This window comes from Gorilla gorilla, chromosome 11 (genome assembly GCF_029281585.2).
Source record: "Gorilla gorilla gorilla isolate KB3781 chromosome 11, NHGRI_mGorGor1-v2.1_pri, whole genome shotgun sequence".
Lineage (NCBI taxonomy): Eukaryota > Metazoa > Chordata > Mammalia > Primates > Hominidae > Gorilla > Gorilla gorilla.
In genome coordinates, this window is record NC_073235.2 from 49,365,714 (window position 1) to 49,384,022 (window position 18,309).

The 18,309-nt window shown below is 34.5% G+C and overlaps 2 long non-coding RNA genes across 3 annotated transcripts in view; one reads left to right on the plus strand and one right to left on the minus strand.

Moving 5' to 3' along the window:
* LOC129532071 (uncharacterized) overlaps nt 1–18,309 on the minus strand; it is a 120,046-nt gene that overhangs the window by 14,476 nt on the left and 87,261 nt on the right. The window lies entirely within an intron of this gene.
* Nucleotides 501–8,125, plus strand: LOC134756642 (uncharacterized). The gene is made up of 3 exons (XR_010129578.1): nt 501–659; nt 1,602–1,708; nt 7,991–8,125. It is a non-coding gene; the product is annotated as an uncharacterized lncRNA (long non-coding RNA).

Below are 18,309 nucleotides of genomic sequence, written 5' to 3' on the forward strand. Positions count from 1 at the left end.
GGCCCATTACATTTCCGAAAAGATGCTTTTAGGAGTGGAGGGAGACAGCTTCCTCCTTTCCTTTTATAAGCAGAGAAAAGTCATTTTTTTTCTCATTTATTGTGTATGCACTTTCTGGCTACTCAGGTGGGAAAAAAATCCCATTGATTCTCATTACATTGCCCTGAGGACAAGCAGTGGGGCAAGGAGGCTTATACACTTGTTATTTACTATTAAGTAATTACTAAGCCATCCATCTCTGATCCCAAACACCCCATATGCATATTCGGAATAAAATTAACAAAGATGAATATTAAAAATCCAACATATTTATTGAGCAACTACTGTGTCTGACATATTGATTAACTTCACAACAAACTTATAGTCATTATATCCCCACCCTTCATAAGCTGAAATTAAAATTCAAAACTTAAATAACACCATATTAAAAACTCAGACCGACCCTTTCATTTGTCTCCTTTTTTATTTTGCTATGATATACTTCTCCCAGGGAAGTTGGTGACTTAATCCTCGTTATACCCTGATTTTGGACAAATTTTACAAGAAGAATAAGACTTCTACTTCTCTATGTCTACATGCACCTGGAACAGTGCTAGGTCTATGCTTACAAATTGATTGGTTCAGGTCACCGCCATGAGCCTCAGGACAGAAAATTGCCGGTAAGCAGTACTTCCAAATACTTTATAGGTAGATCAGGATCATGGTGATTTTTAACCCTTCATGACCCATAATCTGGACTGTGATAGAACCTTATGAAAAATAGCTATGCTATCTAATAAAACCTTGATACAATCAGAAATATATTAAACCAATTCTATGTCCTTCTCTTTTCTAAGCTGCATTAAATGTCAAGATCATTTTCTAACTTTTACTCTTCAAATATTTAAAAGCTTTGGACTTTAAACTTGGTAAATATATCTATTTTCATAGTTAATATTGACTATATTATTCAGAATGGGATATATTAAGCTACAGTCATAAGCAACACCCAAATCTCAGTTGCCTAATATAGTAAAATATGTTTTTCTTTCTGTACATTGTATGCTTATCAGAGCCTAAGTCAGGCTCTGTTACTCATCATCCCCATTCTAAAACCCAGGTTCACAGAGCCGCTTGAATGTATAGCATTGCCAGAATCCATGGGACAGAAAGAGAAAGAATGGCAAATCTTGCACTGGTTTTTGGAGCTCACAGACAGATATGGCACACATCATCTCCACTCACATTCCGTTGTTTAAAACAAGTCACATGGCCACACCTACTTATAAGCATGGAAGGAATGCAATCCCACCATTTGTTCAAGTGGACCAGAAATATTTCATAACAAACTCTAATGACAAAATACCTGGTTTTTGGCTACCAAATATTGGGTTTACTCTTCTTAATGCAGGCAAATACACTCATCCTCCCCAAAGGAAACAACCTAAGTGGTCAAAGTTTCAAACTTAATGTCCAAGATCTCTACATGATGCCTGATGTTGCTTTATCAAGTCCAAATATAGCTCATTTTGATCACTGTGAAGTAAAAAGGCAAGTCTTCTACCTTATTTTCTATATTGTATTCATAACCTTAACCTTTTAATCTGGTCTTTATGTTACAGGATATGAGAGAGAGAGAGATTTGACTGGGCTAAGAAAGAAATGAACATGATTTAGAGATGGAAATGGTGACATATGGGCCTTTGAAGCCTCCCATGTTCCAGAGAAGGTGAGCATGGCTCTGGTCATATGAGGGATATGTGTATATATGTGTCATATTAAAATCCTGATTTGTTGGTGGTAGAAGTAGACAGAAGTTTAAATGTGGATAAAAGAGTGTCAAGGGATGCTGAGATGAAATACGAGTGGACTGTGCTGGATTAACTGTTGTCAGGTTAACATCATTGCCACTCCCATTGGTGGTCTTCTCTGCATTGCGAAGAGAAGACTAGAACCACATTCCCCAGAATCCTTTTCCCTGTGTGGTTTCCTGTATAGTTAGTTCCATCACTGACAGTCACTTCTGTGAACTTCGGAAAGTAAAAGGGAAGAAAATGACGATATTCACTTGAGGCAGGTTCACCCAGACACATGAGTACATATCAGATGTGAAGTGTCAAGGAAGTTCAGGGTGAACTTCTGCAAAATATTTACTTAGGTGCTATAGGCAGCTTTAGCTGATACGGCTTCTTGGGAACCACTCATCTCAGTGCAGCTGGCTACAGTAGTCATTTGGAACTTCCTAGAAGCACTTGAGTTCTGTGGCAGCTCCCAAGCAAGCTCTTGAGATCTACCACTTCCATTCTGCAGGCTGAGAGTTAGTGACAGCTTCTCGCCTTTCACTCCACTGGTTTCCCACAACTGTGAATGCCTCTCATTCCATGTATTACCATAGACACGTAGAGCAGCTTCTATTGTTTTTAAACCAAGCACTGACTGAACCTTGAGTAAGAAGGAATATCACAGGGAAGTTACTCGACATTAACCACGATTACATTTTGTTGGTTTTCAAAAAAATAGATTTAAAAAATTTTATTTGACTATCTTTAAGAAGACTTACTAGTAAGATAATAATGAAAAGGCAAATATCTATTTCTGTTCATATTGTTATTAAATTTTCAAAATGCAGTCATTAATACTATTGCATTGTAAGAAAAAAATAATTTAAACAAATCCTAAAAGTTTTCATTGACTTTTCAAGTAAAAGTATAAACTCACAAGAAAGAACTGTGTAATACAAATTTTGTACTGTTTTTAAGTCTAGTTCATTTGAAACTCTGCCAGAAATAATATATGCTTTGAAAAATAACTACTTGAATGTTAATATTTTCTATTTCAAATCAAAATAAATAAAATCTGCAAGAAATGACACAAAATTCTACTTATAAGCATAAGGAATCATAGATGAGAGACATGAAGAGTTTCAAATTATCCAGTATTTTTTTTTTTAATAAATGACACGTCTGAAAATATAACAAGTATCTCCCACCCCTAACAGACTATCACATCCCTATTTAGCTTCTTATTTGTCTCTGTCAGGCTGATCCATGGGTTTAGTCCCCAAGTCATCACAATGAGACTTGGCATTGATCACTGAAATTTATGATACTTTGAAAGATCGCACCTGATTAATGGCGCAGCCACAATTTATGTATTCTCCTAGCCACGTTCATTCACAGTCAGTGCTGGCAGGATGTTGAAATTGTGGGAAGAATTTTAAATAAATTGGAGACTGGCATGAATCCTGGGGTCTCTATCCCTTTATGATTAAAAAATCTCTTTATTTCTTCAGGTAGTACCAAAGGTTTTTTGAGGCACATTTTGCCCAAAAGATGGCTTCTTTGTGGCAGCATATTTGCTTACTCCTGTAGCCTCAAAGTTAACTTTAAAAATTTTAAGACATTATTAAACTCCGAAAAATGTTAAAATCTTGGCACTGTTTCACAGGCTAAGTCTTATCCACCAATCCCATCCATTGTCTCTCCTTGTCCTCATTGGGCTCTAATTATACTAATAGATTGAAGATGCTGAGCCTCTGTTTCCTCATGTGCAATGCAGGAGTAATTACAGTGCATCTTTCGGAGAGTTACTGTGAGATTAAATGAGATAGTCATGTGAACTACTTGGCCCAGTGCTGGGGATCAAGTAGTTATCAAATGCTATGTATTAATTTCCTCAAATAGTATCCTATAATATAAGCAACAAATGAAGATTAAATAGAATAATTCAAGTACAGTAATCAAAGGTCATACAACTGTTTTCTAACTTTATCTCAATGCCAGATTTTTTTTTTAGGTTCTAACTTTAGAATCCATATTATATTCATGGTTTTCTTACTGCATCAACAAACTTTGGCATTAAGTGATACCATGCACAACTCTCCTAGGTGGTCTTTTTTTCCCTCCCAACCTAACTTCTGACTAAGCTTTGCTCAGTCTATAAACATAAGGAGAGCATCCGTGGTGGTATGACCCTAGGCAAATGAATGCAAAAACAAAACATCTAATGGGAAACAAAGTAAAAATCAATTAAGTGAACATGAACAAAATTCTTGGAAACAATGTCCACATTCCTTGAGATTCCTTTTTATCAATATTGGTTCCCTCATTTACGTGTGTCTAGTTGGTTTCCCTCCCTTAAATCATCACTTCTCCCAGCAGTTGGTAGACCTCCCAGGTATCACACATATGGGAAATTTGAGGTCTGTGCCCACCTGTCCTCTCTGCTCCATTCCACAAAATATGAGCTCACCCTCCACAGCTGTCAACAGCTTTTGAAGTTCTCTTCATGTATCCTGTCATGCTATTAAATCATTTTTTCCATGTAATTTTCCTTACATAAACTATATTGTTTGGCCTGTAAAACTGCCAAAACCTCAAAGGAATGTCTTTAACAAATTTTAATGATCCTTAATTTTATCACATAGACACTTCTCCACGTCCTTCTAAGGTTTACCAACTTAAAAATTAAGGTGAGAATTTGCACCTGCTACTGTATCTCGCTTCCACACCTGGCATATTTACTTAAGGTATTCTTTTTTTCAAATCAGAGATTTGTATTTTCCACAAATGATTTGTGAACCTGTTATCTGACTTATTTTTGATGGTAGAAAATGAGTTACTGGACACTGCACATAAAACATCTTACAGTTAAAAGGGAAACAGGTGGTAATTTAAGGTGGCATTTACATGGACAATATGGGCAATTAAAAGCAAAACATTTTTGATTCATGACTTACCTTAATCATCTTGGCAAAGGGCTAAAAAATGTAAACAACTGGAGATTTGACATGACCTAAGAGGTTTTCTAGACCAGAATGCTAGGGAATAGTTAATACCCCATAAACCTATGTAAAACTACTCTCCTTTTTCTACAAAGTATGTGTGTGTTCTAATTAAATAGTATTTTTTAACTCAGGTAAACAAAGAGGAAAGGTCACTTAAAAAATTTTGTTCTGCATTTTGTCAATGACTATAAATCCCATACCTAAAAATGGAGCCTGCCTAATTCAACATCATTTACTTCTCAAAAGCAGTCATCAAGGTGGACAGGAGATAAATTTAGAGTCTGAACAGATTGGGGTTCTACTTCCATAGAATAAATGGTACTCTGCTTCAAATCTACAAGCCTCATTTTTCTCATCTTAAAAATGAAAATAAAGATTATTAACCAAATTAGGGTGCTTAGGAGAAAGGAAGCCCTGAGTAAATGCTCTTTTCTTTCTATCAACCTTTTCTAGCTGTTCTCCCACCATGACACCCTTCCCCCCACAGCTGGTTTGTCTGTTATTCCACCCTCTGACTTCATCCTTCAGGTATTTCACTATTGTAATCCTCAAAACAGCCCTCTGAAGTTGTTTTTTTATCTTCATTTTCAAGGGGTTGGGGAATGGAGGTGTAAAGAGGTATATCAGTCAGGAAAACAAATACCACTCTAGGTATTTCAAACGGAGAGAATTTAAACTCAAGAAATGTCCACACAGGTAATGGAAAAGCAGAAATAGCTAAGGGGTATCTGAGGGAGCCCAAGTAATAGCAAAAGCAGAAAACTACCCCTAGCCTTCCTAGCCATGGAGGTGGCTAAACCCAAAGCCAGGGTCATCCTGTGGAGGTGACCTCAGGTATCCATTCAGGGAGAGCTGAGGCCACCAGAACATGTAGCCACTGCTGAAGCTGCTGCTGAAGTTGGAACAGGAGCAATTCAGTTACCCTCCCAGCAAGCAGAAGGCTCAGAATTGAAATCCACATACTTATTATAACTCTTTCCTTATGAAATGGATATTTTACATGTGAGAAGGCTTACAAATCATAAATCCCAATAGAAATTTAAAACCTTATAATACAGCATTAGGATATGAAGAACTTTGGAATCCCCTTCAAATAAGAGATCATGAAGAATCCTTGGCCCCAGAACTTGCTTGACAGTTTCCTTGAGTGATTTCATACATTCTAATGGCTTTGGGTCAAAAGCAGGGCTTCAATAAAGGTTTGTTGAATGAAAGGGCGTCCAGTTGGATTTTACGATAGTTTTAATTATGACATCTTTTGGCCCACTAGATTTGATCATGAACTTTCATTTCAAAACAAAAAATCAGAAGACTAGAAGAAACATAGCGTGGGATCACAGTTTAGATAGATCTTTTTTGCTTTTTCATCTTATTTCTATAGTTGAATTAAACTTTCGAAAAAAATACATAAAGCAGAGGTATTTGAAGCAATGAATAATAAGATTGGACTTCTGAAGTGTGGTTCACACCCACCTCATTTCCTAAGCCATAATCCTGGTATAATGTGTAAAGGGATTTGCAATGAAAGATAGTAAATCCAGTGTGTATCAATTATTCATACATCCCAATTGGCAGTGAACCCAGCAAATGTATTCAATGAGTGGTCTCTATTCCCACAAATTTAGAAAGTGCATACTGGATGGAAAAATAAAGAATTTACTCTTCAATACTCGCTTACAACAGCTCAGTAAAAGAATGCTTATATATAGATAAGTTTTCAAAGTATTTGTTGAAACCGCTGACCAAACTACCCAAAACTACAGCTGAACTTCTGCCAGTTATGAAAGGGCTGTGCTTGAACTCCATTTCACAGTTTCTGGTTTTCACAGCCTTTAGGCAAACACAATTCAAACCCGTTACTATGCTTGAAAAGATCCGTTTCAGAAACTGTTACACAAACAGAGAAGCTAGCACACATTATCCTAAAATGCTGCTGTGTTTAAGGAAAAAAAAAAAAAAAAAGCCATCTGATTTCTTAAAGTTCTATGTGATGCACCATTGAAATTTGCATATGAAAAATTTCAAAGCTTTAGCATTTAGAGGCTTTGAAACCCTTTAAGTTTTAATGTTTTCAAGGACCTGAAGTTTGACCAACTTCTCTTATTTTCCAAACTAATTGGTGAATAGGGAAGAATATTTTGTACTCTATGCTTTGTAAATGATAAAGGCAACTGCATTTTGTATTGAAGGTATTTGTTTAACTGAAATGTGAAAAATCATAGACAAAACTAGAAAAAGTCAATGGTCCCTTTTACTTACAAACACAAGTCACCAAGAGGTACCTTATCTATAATTATTTGCATTGTGACAGCAAAATCTTAGTAAAGTAAGTTCCTTCCATTGGAAATATGTATACAACTTTCTTAACAATAATTAGAATGGAACATTATTTTTGACATTAGGAAATTCTAGATCTAAATATATAGTTAATTCAACCTTGAAGCAAACTTTTAAGATTCAATGAACTGTCAAAATTAATAGAAAAATCCTCGCATTCAGATCAGTACAAAGAAAAAAAAAGATGATTGAGTTAGGCATAATACACACTAGGGGCCTAGTAAAAGTTGAATGAAACAAAATTAGCTTCTTCCTTGTCAAATAAGACAATACCAAAAAGCAAAGAAAACACAAAGAATATGATCACTGCAACGCAAACTAACAAGCATCCCCCAGTTTGGGCTTTTAATTAGCAGAAAACCTAAACTTTTCCGAGTCAGACTGCAGTTCTAAAAGGGAGTTTGGTGAAATGGTTTTGCTTAGATGAGATTATTTCTAGTAGTGCTTGCTCTTGTGGTACTATGATTGTTTTAGGATTGGAATCCCCTCCCTTTTGCATGGCCAACTTCAGTCTTATCCAGTAAGATAAGCTCCATTGTTACCTCTGGTAGATGGTATTACCTGATGCCTCTTTCAGGTAGCATTGTGTCACCTCTTCTAATTGTACTGTCTCTGGTTTGTTACTATTCTCTTTATTCATATGTCTCTCCTCTCCCACCATACAGTAAATTCATAAGAAGCAGCAGAAACCACTTTTGTTTTTGTTTTTTGAGATAGAGTCTTGCTCTGTCACCCTGGCTGGAGTGCAGTGGTGGGATCTTGGCTCACTGTAACCTCCATCTCCCGGGTTTAAGCCATTCTCCTGCCTCAGCCTTCCAAGTAGCTGGGACTAGAGGTGCGTGCCACCACGTCTGGCTAATTTTGTTTGTATTTTTTTTTTCAATACAGGTGAGGTTTCACCATGTTAGTCAGGATGGTCTCGATCTCCTGACCTCGTGACCTGCCCACCTCGGCCTCCCAAAGTGCTGGGATTACAGGCATGAGCCATTGTGCCTAACCTCAGAAACCATTTTTATAACCTCAATACCTAATAGAAACTGGCACATGGGTGAGTACTGAATAAATATTTGTTAGTTAGCCACGTGAAAATTTTCTTTATACAAGTTGAGATTGGTAAAGAATGGACCTTCTCATTTTACCAAACTGTTCTACAATAATATTTTGTCAATAATTTTTACTTCAGCCCAAATTTTAAAATAGTTGTTATGTTAGGAAAAACAACCTCTCAGTTTTTTAAATGATGAAACGAAACTTTGTCAGCTGCTAAGTTTTAAATAACTGAGCCGACTATGTCAAATTTTAATGGAAAATTATATTTTAAGTATTGTAAAAAAAAAAAAAAACAAATTTATCACAAAGCTGGCCTATCCTCCCTAAAAATGAAAAGCAAAGAAAAGGGGAGACTTCATTTGTTTTCTTAAAAAATACTACTCTCATATTTTAGATTTTACATTGGTTAGTCAATTCTAAAGTTTGAAAATCTATCCTTGAAGTTACAGGGTTCTCAGTCTTTGAGGGGACCTGATGAGATGACTTTTTTGAGGAAACGTTGTTTGGCTGCTACTCAGGATACTAATGCTTCATTTGTTCAATTCCTTGCGACTCCATCATTGGTAATTCATCATCACAATGTCACCTTGCCTGTCAGACTCAACGAAGGAGGGATGCGCATGGGCATTTAACTGTTTTCTCCCTTGCTGGAATTGGCAGCTATTATTAAGAGTTAGTAGCACAATGGGGTAGGAGAGATGTCTTAGCTTTGGCATATATGCTGTACATGAACAAAGAACTTTGATCTTCAAACCTGCCAAGCTGACATCTTGCACAGGCATAATGTTCCCTCAAAATTTAAATACAAAACCAAAAAACTCTTCCATCTGGGATTACAGTCATATAATTTCTATATATTGCTAGCCTCAAAGGACTGAATTCTTTACAATACTATTTCAGTCATTTTAAAAATAAAAAAGATGAAGTCTTGGAATGGTTGACCCACATAGCAGCTCAGCTGGACAATGATAATGCTTCTGAATTTTAACTAGAAAGTATCCATGCTGTGCAAAGCCACAAACTTTCGATTCAGGATATAAGAAAAAGTGAATACTCCTAGTGAGATACTTAGCTAGTTATAGACAGCTGAATACTAGCTAGTAGTTTTTACACTTACTTTGTTTGTCTGTTTAAGGCTTTATTTGAAACAGAATTTGTAATCCTAATTTTTCAGACTGTGTGCAAAACGTTCAAACTTGCTCACTGGGTTAAAAAGGATGGATAGCTTAGAGAAAAAGAAGAAAAAAAGGAAACTCGGCTGTGCGCGGTGACTCATGCCTGTAATGCCAGCACTGTGGGAAGCCGAGGCGGGTGGATCACAGGGTCAGGAGATTGAGACCATCCTGGCCAAAATGGTGAAACCCTGTCTCTACTAAAAATAAAAAAAAATTAGCCGGCTGTGGTGGTGCGTGCCTGTAGCCCCAGCTACTTGGGAGTCTGAGGCAGGAGAATCTCTTGAACCCGGGAAGCAGAGGTTGCAGTGAGCTGAGATCACACCACCGCACTCCAGCCTGGGCAACAGGGCAAGACTCCATTTCAAAAAAAAAAGAAAGCCCATCCTCACATCCAAAAAACTTAGTATCTGTGTCCTAGTAATGATGGAAGTAGTCATTTCTTCACATGTGTATAACATGTGTCTATATAGATAAGTAAATACCATTAGTCAACATAAAACTTAATAATTTCATGACTCATCTCTTCAGGCAACTTTGCAAATTAAATGGTTCACATATGAAGGAGCACAGCTGTAGAAGGAAAATAAGGAAGAGAAAATAACTTCGGAAAATTCCCAGGACTCATACTCTAAAGGTCATGGTTCCAGTCCCAGCTTGGCTAGTAATTAATTGGATTTTGGTCTTAGATAAATACAGACTTCTAGATCTGTTTCTTCACATATAAAATGAGAATAATCACCACAGTCCTGATCTAATATATTAAGATTTAGTGTCAAAAAGAAGCGTGGTTCCAAGAGCCAGTTATTGTGAAAGTCGGTAGAAGTGCTTTAGAGTAAATATAAATTCTGACTCTTTGCTACTTTCTTACTAGACAGTTAGACAAGTCATTTAGAACTCTATAGATCAGCAAAATAGGTATAACATTTTCTGTTTCATATTTGTTTTCTAAGTTTAAATGAGAGAATGAGTATCAAAAAGTATAGCATGTGCCTCGGTAGGAAAAGTTTGGTAAATCTCAGCAGCTAATTATAGGAATAATCATGGTGGAAAAAGGCAGCAGCAGTATTTCAAAGTCAGTTGCTTTCAGGGGAGAAAATGACTGCAAGGTTAACAAAACTTAGCCAAAACCTGATTGAAAATAGGGATATGATTCAAAATGGCAGATGGCAACCCTAAGTAAGATTATTTAGCAATAGAAGCATAGATACAGAGGAGCCATTGAGAACACATAAGCAATGATTATCTGAGCTCTATGAATGAAGATCTAGTGTCAGATGAATGTGAGTATAGGTCCATTGAGCGAATACATTTCTATGAAAGGAACTCACATATCAAGTTTTGAGCCCTGATGATATCAAATATTCAAAAAGTTGTTAACACCCCTTCTTGTTCTGATTCCAAAATAACCTAACAACTATATAATTATTTTTATGTTTATATATTCATCTATATAGAGAAAATGTAATGATCAGGCTAACATGAGAATTCATTCATTCTGCCTGACACATCTCTCACTGGGAGCTGACAATCTCATGTTCTGAATTTCTATTCCAGCCCCTGTGAGCTGTGACTGCAAGAGTCAGCACCTAAATTAGATCAACACTACAACATCAAAAAGGTAGAGGGGTTTTATGAGCCATAAAGTCAGACTCTGATCTATGATACCTTCATTTACACACTGCTTTTAAAATATTCTAAGTATCTGACGTATTTTTTTGACACCAAAACCTTTTTAAATGCTATTCTGATTTTCCAATACAATTCAAACATTATACAATTCATTAGTTTATTAACAAATTGCCACTATAATATATAGATATAGGTATAGTAAATCTGGGTTCTAGATTACCTCTCAATTTAGCAAAAATAAATCAATATATTACCCAATACTAAATGCTAGTGATAAAACGACAACTCTACATTATTTAGACAATGATGCAAGAACCCTAAGATAGTACAAATACTTCAGAAAGATTTATTTCATATTTGGCAAGAACCTTAATAATAGAAAATAGGCCGTAAAAATTCACAGTCTATGTAAATATAATTATGCAAAAAATTAAAATAAGAAAGCATGTATTTAAAAATGACTGAAGTCAAGTTCAAAACATGGTGGACTGAAATGATGCAGACTTCTACCTCACTCCAAATACTTACAAATGCTAAGATATGACAATTAAACAAAAGTAAAGAAAATACTTAGCTAACCTTGAAAGACAGACAAAAATGACCAAGTCTGAGGAACTTGAAGTCAGAAGAACAAAACACGAGGCAAAATACTTAGCTAACCTTGAAAGACAGACAAAAATGACCAAGTCTCAGTAACTTGAAGTCAGAAGAACAAAACACATGAGGCAACACTTCAGAATGAGATCTAAAATGAAAGACGAGGGAAATATGACATCTAAAATGAGCCCAACATGTCAAGATCAGGATAGTATTTCACAGGCAGGGGCAGAGGACAAGTTCACAGTTGGAACTGGAATCCCTGAATGAGATTTGAACCCTGGGAAATCTTCCTACTTGGTGAAAATTGACTTAGAGAAGTTGTACCTTCAGGCCCAGAAAAGTCCCAAGAAACAATTATGTTTCTGTGTCTGACTAGGATTCTGTATTTCTTTTAAAGTCTCTTTGCAGAAACTGAAATCCCAAGACTGTCCTCTGCATGTATACATTTCAAATTTACACTGTACTAATTGTGTAGAGATCTCAAAAAAATTTACATAAGGACTGATACCAGACCAATTAAGCCTCTGAAGGCACTGGCAGTTGTAAACCAAAATTACTCTGAAATCCCATTTTCATAATCTCGCACTCATAGAACACATGCAGAGAAAAGAGAACAACAAAAATTAAAGAAATTCCTAAAAAATATTTCCATGATGAAGAGAGGAGATACAACAAACAGAAGAACTTGTAACAAAAAAACTTGTGAAATAAAGCAATCTACAGTGTGTGAAAAATAGGTTTTTAAATAATTATTTAAGGTGCAAAAGGAGGAATAGAATCCTATAAGCTAAAAGACACCAAGAAAAAGAATAGCAAATACACTTAAAGGCATTAGAGATATGATTATTAATACCACGAAGTTTTTTGTAACAATTTAACATCAAATAAAGCTGGACTCAAAAGGAATATATAAGCTGGAAGCTGGGTATGGCTACATTATTGAGGAAGCAAAAGAGAGACATGAATGTAGACAACACAATGGAACGACCACCTAGGCTAAAATGAAAGGATGTGACTTAAGTTCAACAAAGGTTGATAAAAGAAAAAAGAGTTAATTGGGGACAGAAAAAAATCAAAGAAATAATAGGTGAAGTTTTTCCAGAATTAGTGAAAGGCATAAATTCTTGGATTAAATAAGCAAAATAAATATGAACTCAATAAATAAATATAGATCCAAACCTGCGTATATTATGGAGAAAATGCAGGATCTAAAAAAAAGAGAAAAGTTTTACAAATGAGAAGTTTTTAAAGAGTAAAAAGACTTGGTTATTTACAAAGGAATCAAAATTGTTAACAGTTTACTTCTTGGCAAAAATGTAAGAAGACAATAAAATAATATCTTCAAAAAGCTGAGATAAAAATAACAGCCCAAAATTCTAAAGTTCCAGTGAAACAGTTTCAAATATTAATACAAATGAAGGCATTTAAGAGAGAGAGATAATTTACCACTCAGATTCTGATTGAAAGGTCAATTAATAGATGTTCTTGATAAAAAATAAATTAAATCAAAAACAAACCTACAAGAAGGAATAAGGAAAGAAATTGCTTATAAAATTCTAGATAAATTGTTTAGAATTTTAGAAGAATTTATGAACTTAGGTATTTAAATAGACTGTCTTTTCGATAAAATAAAACTTTTACGTAAATTGTCTAAATGCTTTTTTTTAATCACAATTACCAATTTAGAGGGGAATTAAAATTACAACTAAAATTCGAGACAACAATTTCGGAGTGATTAATTGCAGTAAAAATTTAAGTTCTGTTGAATTTTTTAGACTAAGTGGGGATAAACTGGTCAAATGTAGACATTATTAAGACAATTGGGCATGTTAAAATTTTAAGGCCAACTAGTAATATAATGAAAATTGAATAAGCTCCAAACAAGAAAACTGTGGAAAAAATGAAATAAATTAATCATTAACAATTCAATAGAAGGAAAGAGGTGGAAAAAACAGGCAAGAAAAACATATTGTACGAAGAAAGCCCAATATTTAAGAAGTAAGGCCAAGTATAACAAAAACCATAGCAAATTTTATTATATTCAAACCATTAATTGAAGGACAGAGTCTCAAATTAAAAACAATAGAAGATCAATTGGAATTTGGCTATAAAATCAGTAAGAATAGACTAGGCCAAGCTGTGATAACAAATTATAATCTCAGTGGTTTCAAGAAACCTATAGTTGATTTTCATTCCCATGCTCATGAATCCATGCTCATAAAAAAGCACCCTCAATTAATAAATATTTTTTCTTATATAACTTGTTTTAGATTATGGAGAAAAATATAAAATTACAACTCATTTTATAATACTACAAACATTTTTGTATTAAAACTGCACAATGACAGAATCAGAAAGCAAAATTATTGGGTAATTAAACTTATAAGACCACATCCAAAAGCACTAATTAAATGAATCAAAGGAATCAAATCATGAAACATCTTTTATGATTGAGTATAGTCAGTAATAAAGGATGTTTTAATTTTAGAAAATCTATTAATGTAATCTTCTGCTTTAATGATCATATAATTATCTCCACAGAGAAAAGCATTTTATAAAATTCAACTCTTAATTTTGATTCAAAATTGATAGCAAACTAGTAATACTAGTGAGTTTCCCTAGATATATGACCAAAACTTCTAGTAAACAGTATACTGTGTTAAAATTTTAGATCTATTCCTTTTGAATCAGGAACAGAGAAAGCATGCTTATTGCCACTTCTATTAAACATTGTATTGACTACATTAAGTAACCAAGTTAAAAAAGATTGAGAAATTTAAAAAATGAAAACAGTAAGGGAAAATTGCAACTATTAGCAGATAATATGAAGGTGTACTTAGAAAATTCAGAAGAATCTCCAAACAAAATTTAGATCTAATGAGAGAATTCAGTGAGTTTCCTGGGTACAAGATACATATAAACACATGAAAACGTTTCTTATTCATCAGGAAATATATTGTTAAAAGGTAATTGTTCTTTAGAATATCAAAAAACGTATAATTACCTAAGAGTAGATTAAACAAAGTAAATTTTTGGAGAAAAATAATAATTTTTAAATTAAAAGACAAACAAGATCTGGATAAACAAAATAAGTTTCTGGAGAAAAATACTATGTTCATGAATGGGAGGAGTCAGTATTGTAAATCTGGTCATTCTCCCTAAATGAATTTAAATTTAGTTAAATACCAATTGATCAGACACAGAAACTTTTTTGAAGAATTTGAAAAGTTGATTCTAAAATTAATGTGAAGAATAATGGGCAAGTAGAAATCAAGATAAGTTTAAAGAATAATAATAAAAGGAAAACACAATGGATATCATATTAAGCATCTGTATATAGATAATCAAAATATATGTGTATATTTTAAATTAAATATAATTAAATATGTCACATTTTAGATTTAATTAAATATGTTTGTTTACTCTGTAGTTTATCAGATATATAGTTTATATATAAACAGTAAATTTAATTGAATTTTTTAGTATATATATTTCTATATATATATACTAAATATATAGTTTATATATATAAACAGTAAATTTAATTGTTTTTTTAGTAACTAAATGGTTTAAAAATGGCACTGAGAAGCCATTGAATAATTAAGACTTGGCATTGGGAAAAAAAATACAAAAAGGTAAGTTAGCAACCACCCACCCCACAACCATAACAGTGAATATATGACAGCAATAGCATTACAGATCCATTGGAAACCAAGTGCTGTTTGCATTAGGCTGGATTCAATTAGGAACCAGAAAATACACAAAAATTGAAACCTGGGAAATTTGATATACCTATTGTTTTGATAGAAGAATGACTATAAAAATGTAAAACGATCCCTACAGTGTACCCTGGAGCTGAGGAAGGGTATCCAAGGAAGGGCAAACTTGGAATGTGAGTTCTTCTCCCAAAAGGCTGGAGCTGAAAGGTGTGGCTGCAGCCTCCCCATGTCAAAGGAGCCTCTGGGTCACCTGGGCCAGAACAGGCCTGGCATATGCATTACCTCCATCTAAATGGTTCTGGAAAGATGGCCACTGGGCCCAAGCCAGGGCTGAGCAGTTGCTGAGAGCCTGAGCACTCTGGGCGACCCACATTACTGAACAACCACACAGCAGGAGCAAGAAGTGGCAGATGGAAACACACCAGAACCCAGAAGAGAAGTCCCCATCTTACTGGAATGTTCCTCAGACACCCTCTCCTGACAAAGCTTAACATAGTGCCCATTAGAAAGAAATTCAACACAATCCCCATCAAAATACTGCCATCATTCTTCACAGAATTAGAAACAACAATTCTAAAATTCATATGGAACCAAAAAAGAGCCCGCATAGCCAAAGCAAGACTAAGCAAAAAGGACAAATTTGGAGGCTTCAGACTACCTGATTTCAAACTATACTACAAAGCCATAGTCACCAAAACAGCATGGTACTGACTGGAATAGAAATAGGCATATAGACCAATGGAACAGAATAGAGAATCCAGAAATAAACCCAAATACTTACAGCCAACTGATCTTTAACAAAGCAAACAAAAACAGAAAGTGGGAAAAGGACACCCTTTTCAACAAACAGTCTTGGGATAATTGGCTAGCCACATCTAAGAGAATGAAACTGGATCCTCATCTCTCACGTTATATAAAAATCAACTCAAGAAGGATTAAGGACTTAAACCTAAGACCTGAAACTATAAAAATTCTAGAAGATAACATTGGAAAAACTCTTCTAGAAATTGGCTTTGGCAAAGATTTCATGACCAAGAACCCAAAAACAAATGCAATAAAACAAAGATAAATGGCTGGGACCTAATTAAACTAAAGAGCTTTTGCAAAATGAACAGTCAGCAGAGTAAACAGACAATCCACAGCATGGAGTAGGAGAAAATCTTCACAATCCATGCATCTGACAAAGAACTAATATCCAGAATCTACAATGAACTCAAACAAATCAGTAAGAAAAAAACAATCCCATCAAAAAGTGGGCTAAGGACATGAATAGATAATTCTCAAAAGAAGATATACAAATGGCCAACAAACATATGAAGAAATGCTCAACTCACTAATTATCAGGTAAAAGCAAATCAAAACCACAATGCGATACCACCTTACTCCTATAAGAATGGCCATAATCAAAAAAATTTAAAAAAAACAGTAGATATTGGCGTGAATGAGGTGAACAGGGAACACCACTACATTGCTGGTGGACATGTAAACTAGTATAGCCACTATGGGGAACAGTGTGGAGATTCCTTAAAGAACTAAAAGTAGAACTACCATTTGATCCAGCAATGCCACTACTGGATATCTACCAAGAGGAAAAGAAGTCATTATTTTAAAAAGATACTTGCACACGCATGTTTATAAGCGGCACAATTCACCATAGCAAAATTGTGGAACCAACCCAAATGCCCATCAATCAATGAGTGGATAAAGAAACTGTGGTGTGTGTGTGTGTGTGTGTGTGTGTGTGTCTGTGTATATATATCGTGTGTGTGTGTGTATATATATGTGTGTGTGTATACATATATGATGGAATACTATGCAGCCATAAAAAGGAATGAATTAACAGCATTTGCAGTTACCTGGATGAGATTGGAGATTATTATTCTAAGTGAAGTAACTCAGGAATGGAAAACCAAACATCATACGCTCTCACTGATATGATATGTGGGAGCTAAGCTATGAGGATGCAAAGGTATAAGAATGATACAATGGACTTTTGGGACTTGGGGGAAGAGTGGGAGGGGCCAAGGGATAAAAGACTACAATATGGTACAGCCTATACTGCTAGGGTGATGGCTGCATCAAAATCTCACAAATCACCACTAAAGAATTACTCATGTAACTAAGTACTACCTGTACCTCAATAACTTATGGAAAAAATAAATAATAAATAAATTTTAAGAAAAAGAAAAAATGTTGAAGATTCCAGTGCATTATAACAGAGGAGATTTTCAAGTATGATTTATGGGCTGAGTGGCAACAAACTGATCACTGATAAACATTGAATTTTCACAATTTGAAATAAGTTACATATATGTATAATATTAAATATTTGAAAACTAAATTCAATATTCAGAAATTGACTACTCAGGTAGAACAATAGGACATGATAAACCTTTTAATTAATTCCAGATGGTTTAAACACTTAAATTTTTGTGAAAAACTCTACAATTTTAGAAGAAACTACAAACTTGTTATTAAATCTAGGGAAATATTTTCAAAGACCTATACATAAAACAAAATTAAGATTTTGATAAATTTGGATATATTTAGCTAAAACCAGCCAACCATTGTTTCAGAGTCGGTGTCCCCACGGATTCAACTGCAATATCCACCTGCAAATTAGCAACATTATACACACACAAACCCACAAATACTATTTGTGAATGAAAACCCTGTAGCAACACAAAGCCTGTTAGGAAAAAATTCTAATGCTTACTTTGAAAAAAATCTGTAAGTTAATAAAAGGACCTATTTAGTATACAAAGCATGGAAAGAAGGCTAAGCTATGGCTGGATAATTGTGAATGGCTGCTATATACGTTAATATTGTTCCTAACCTAATGTTTGCGTACTTACATATACTCATTAATAGATTTTGGCAAGATAAAAGGGAGATTAAAAACACTATTGGCCTAGGGAATAGAAGAATAAATGTAAGCACATTAAACAAGACTGCTTTGCCATATTAGTTAAGAATCTGGTAGTTAAATTAACTACTTTTTATTGAGAACTTTAATTGGTTAATTAATTTTGAA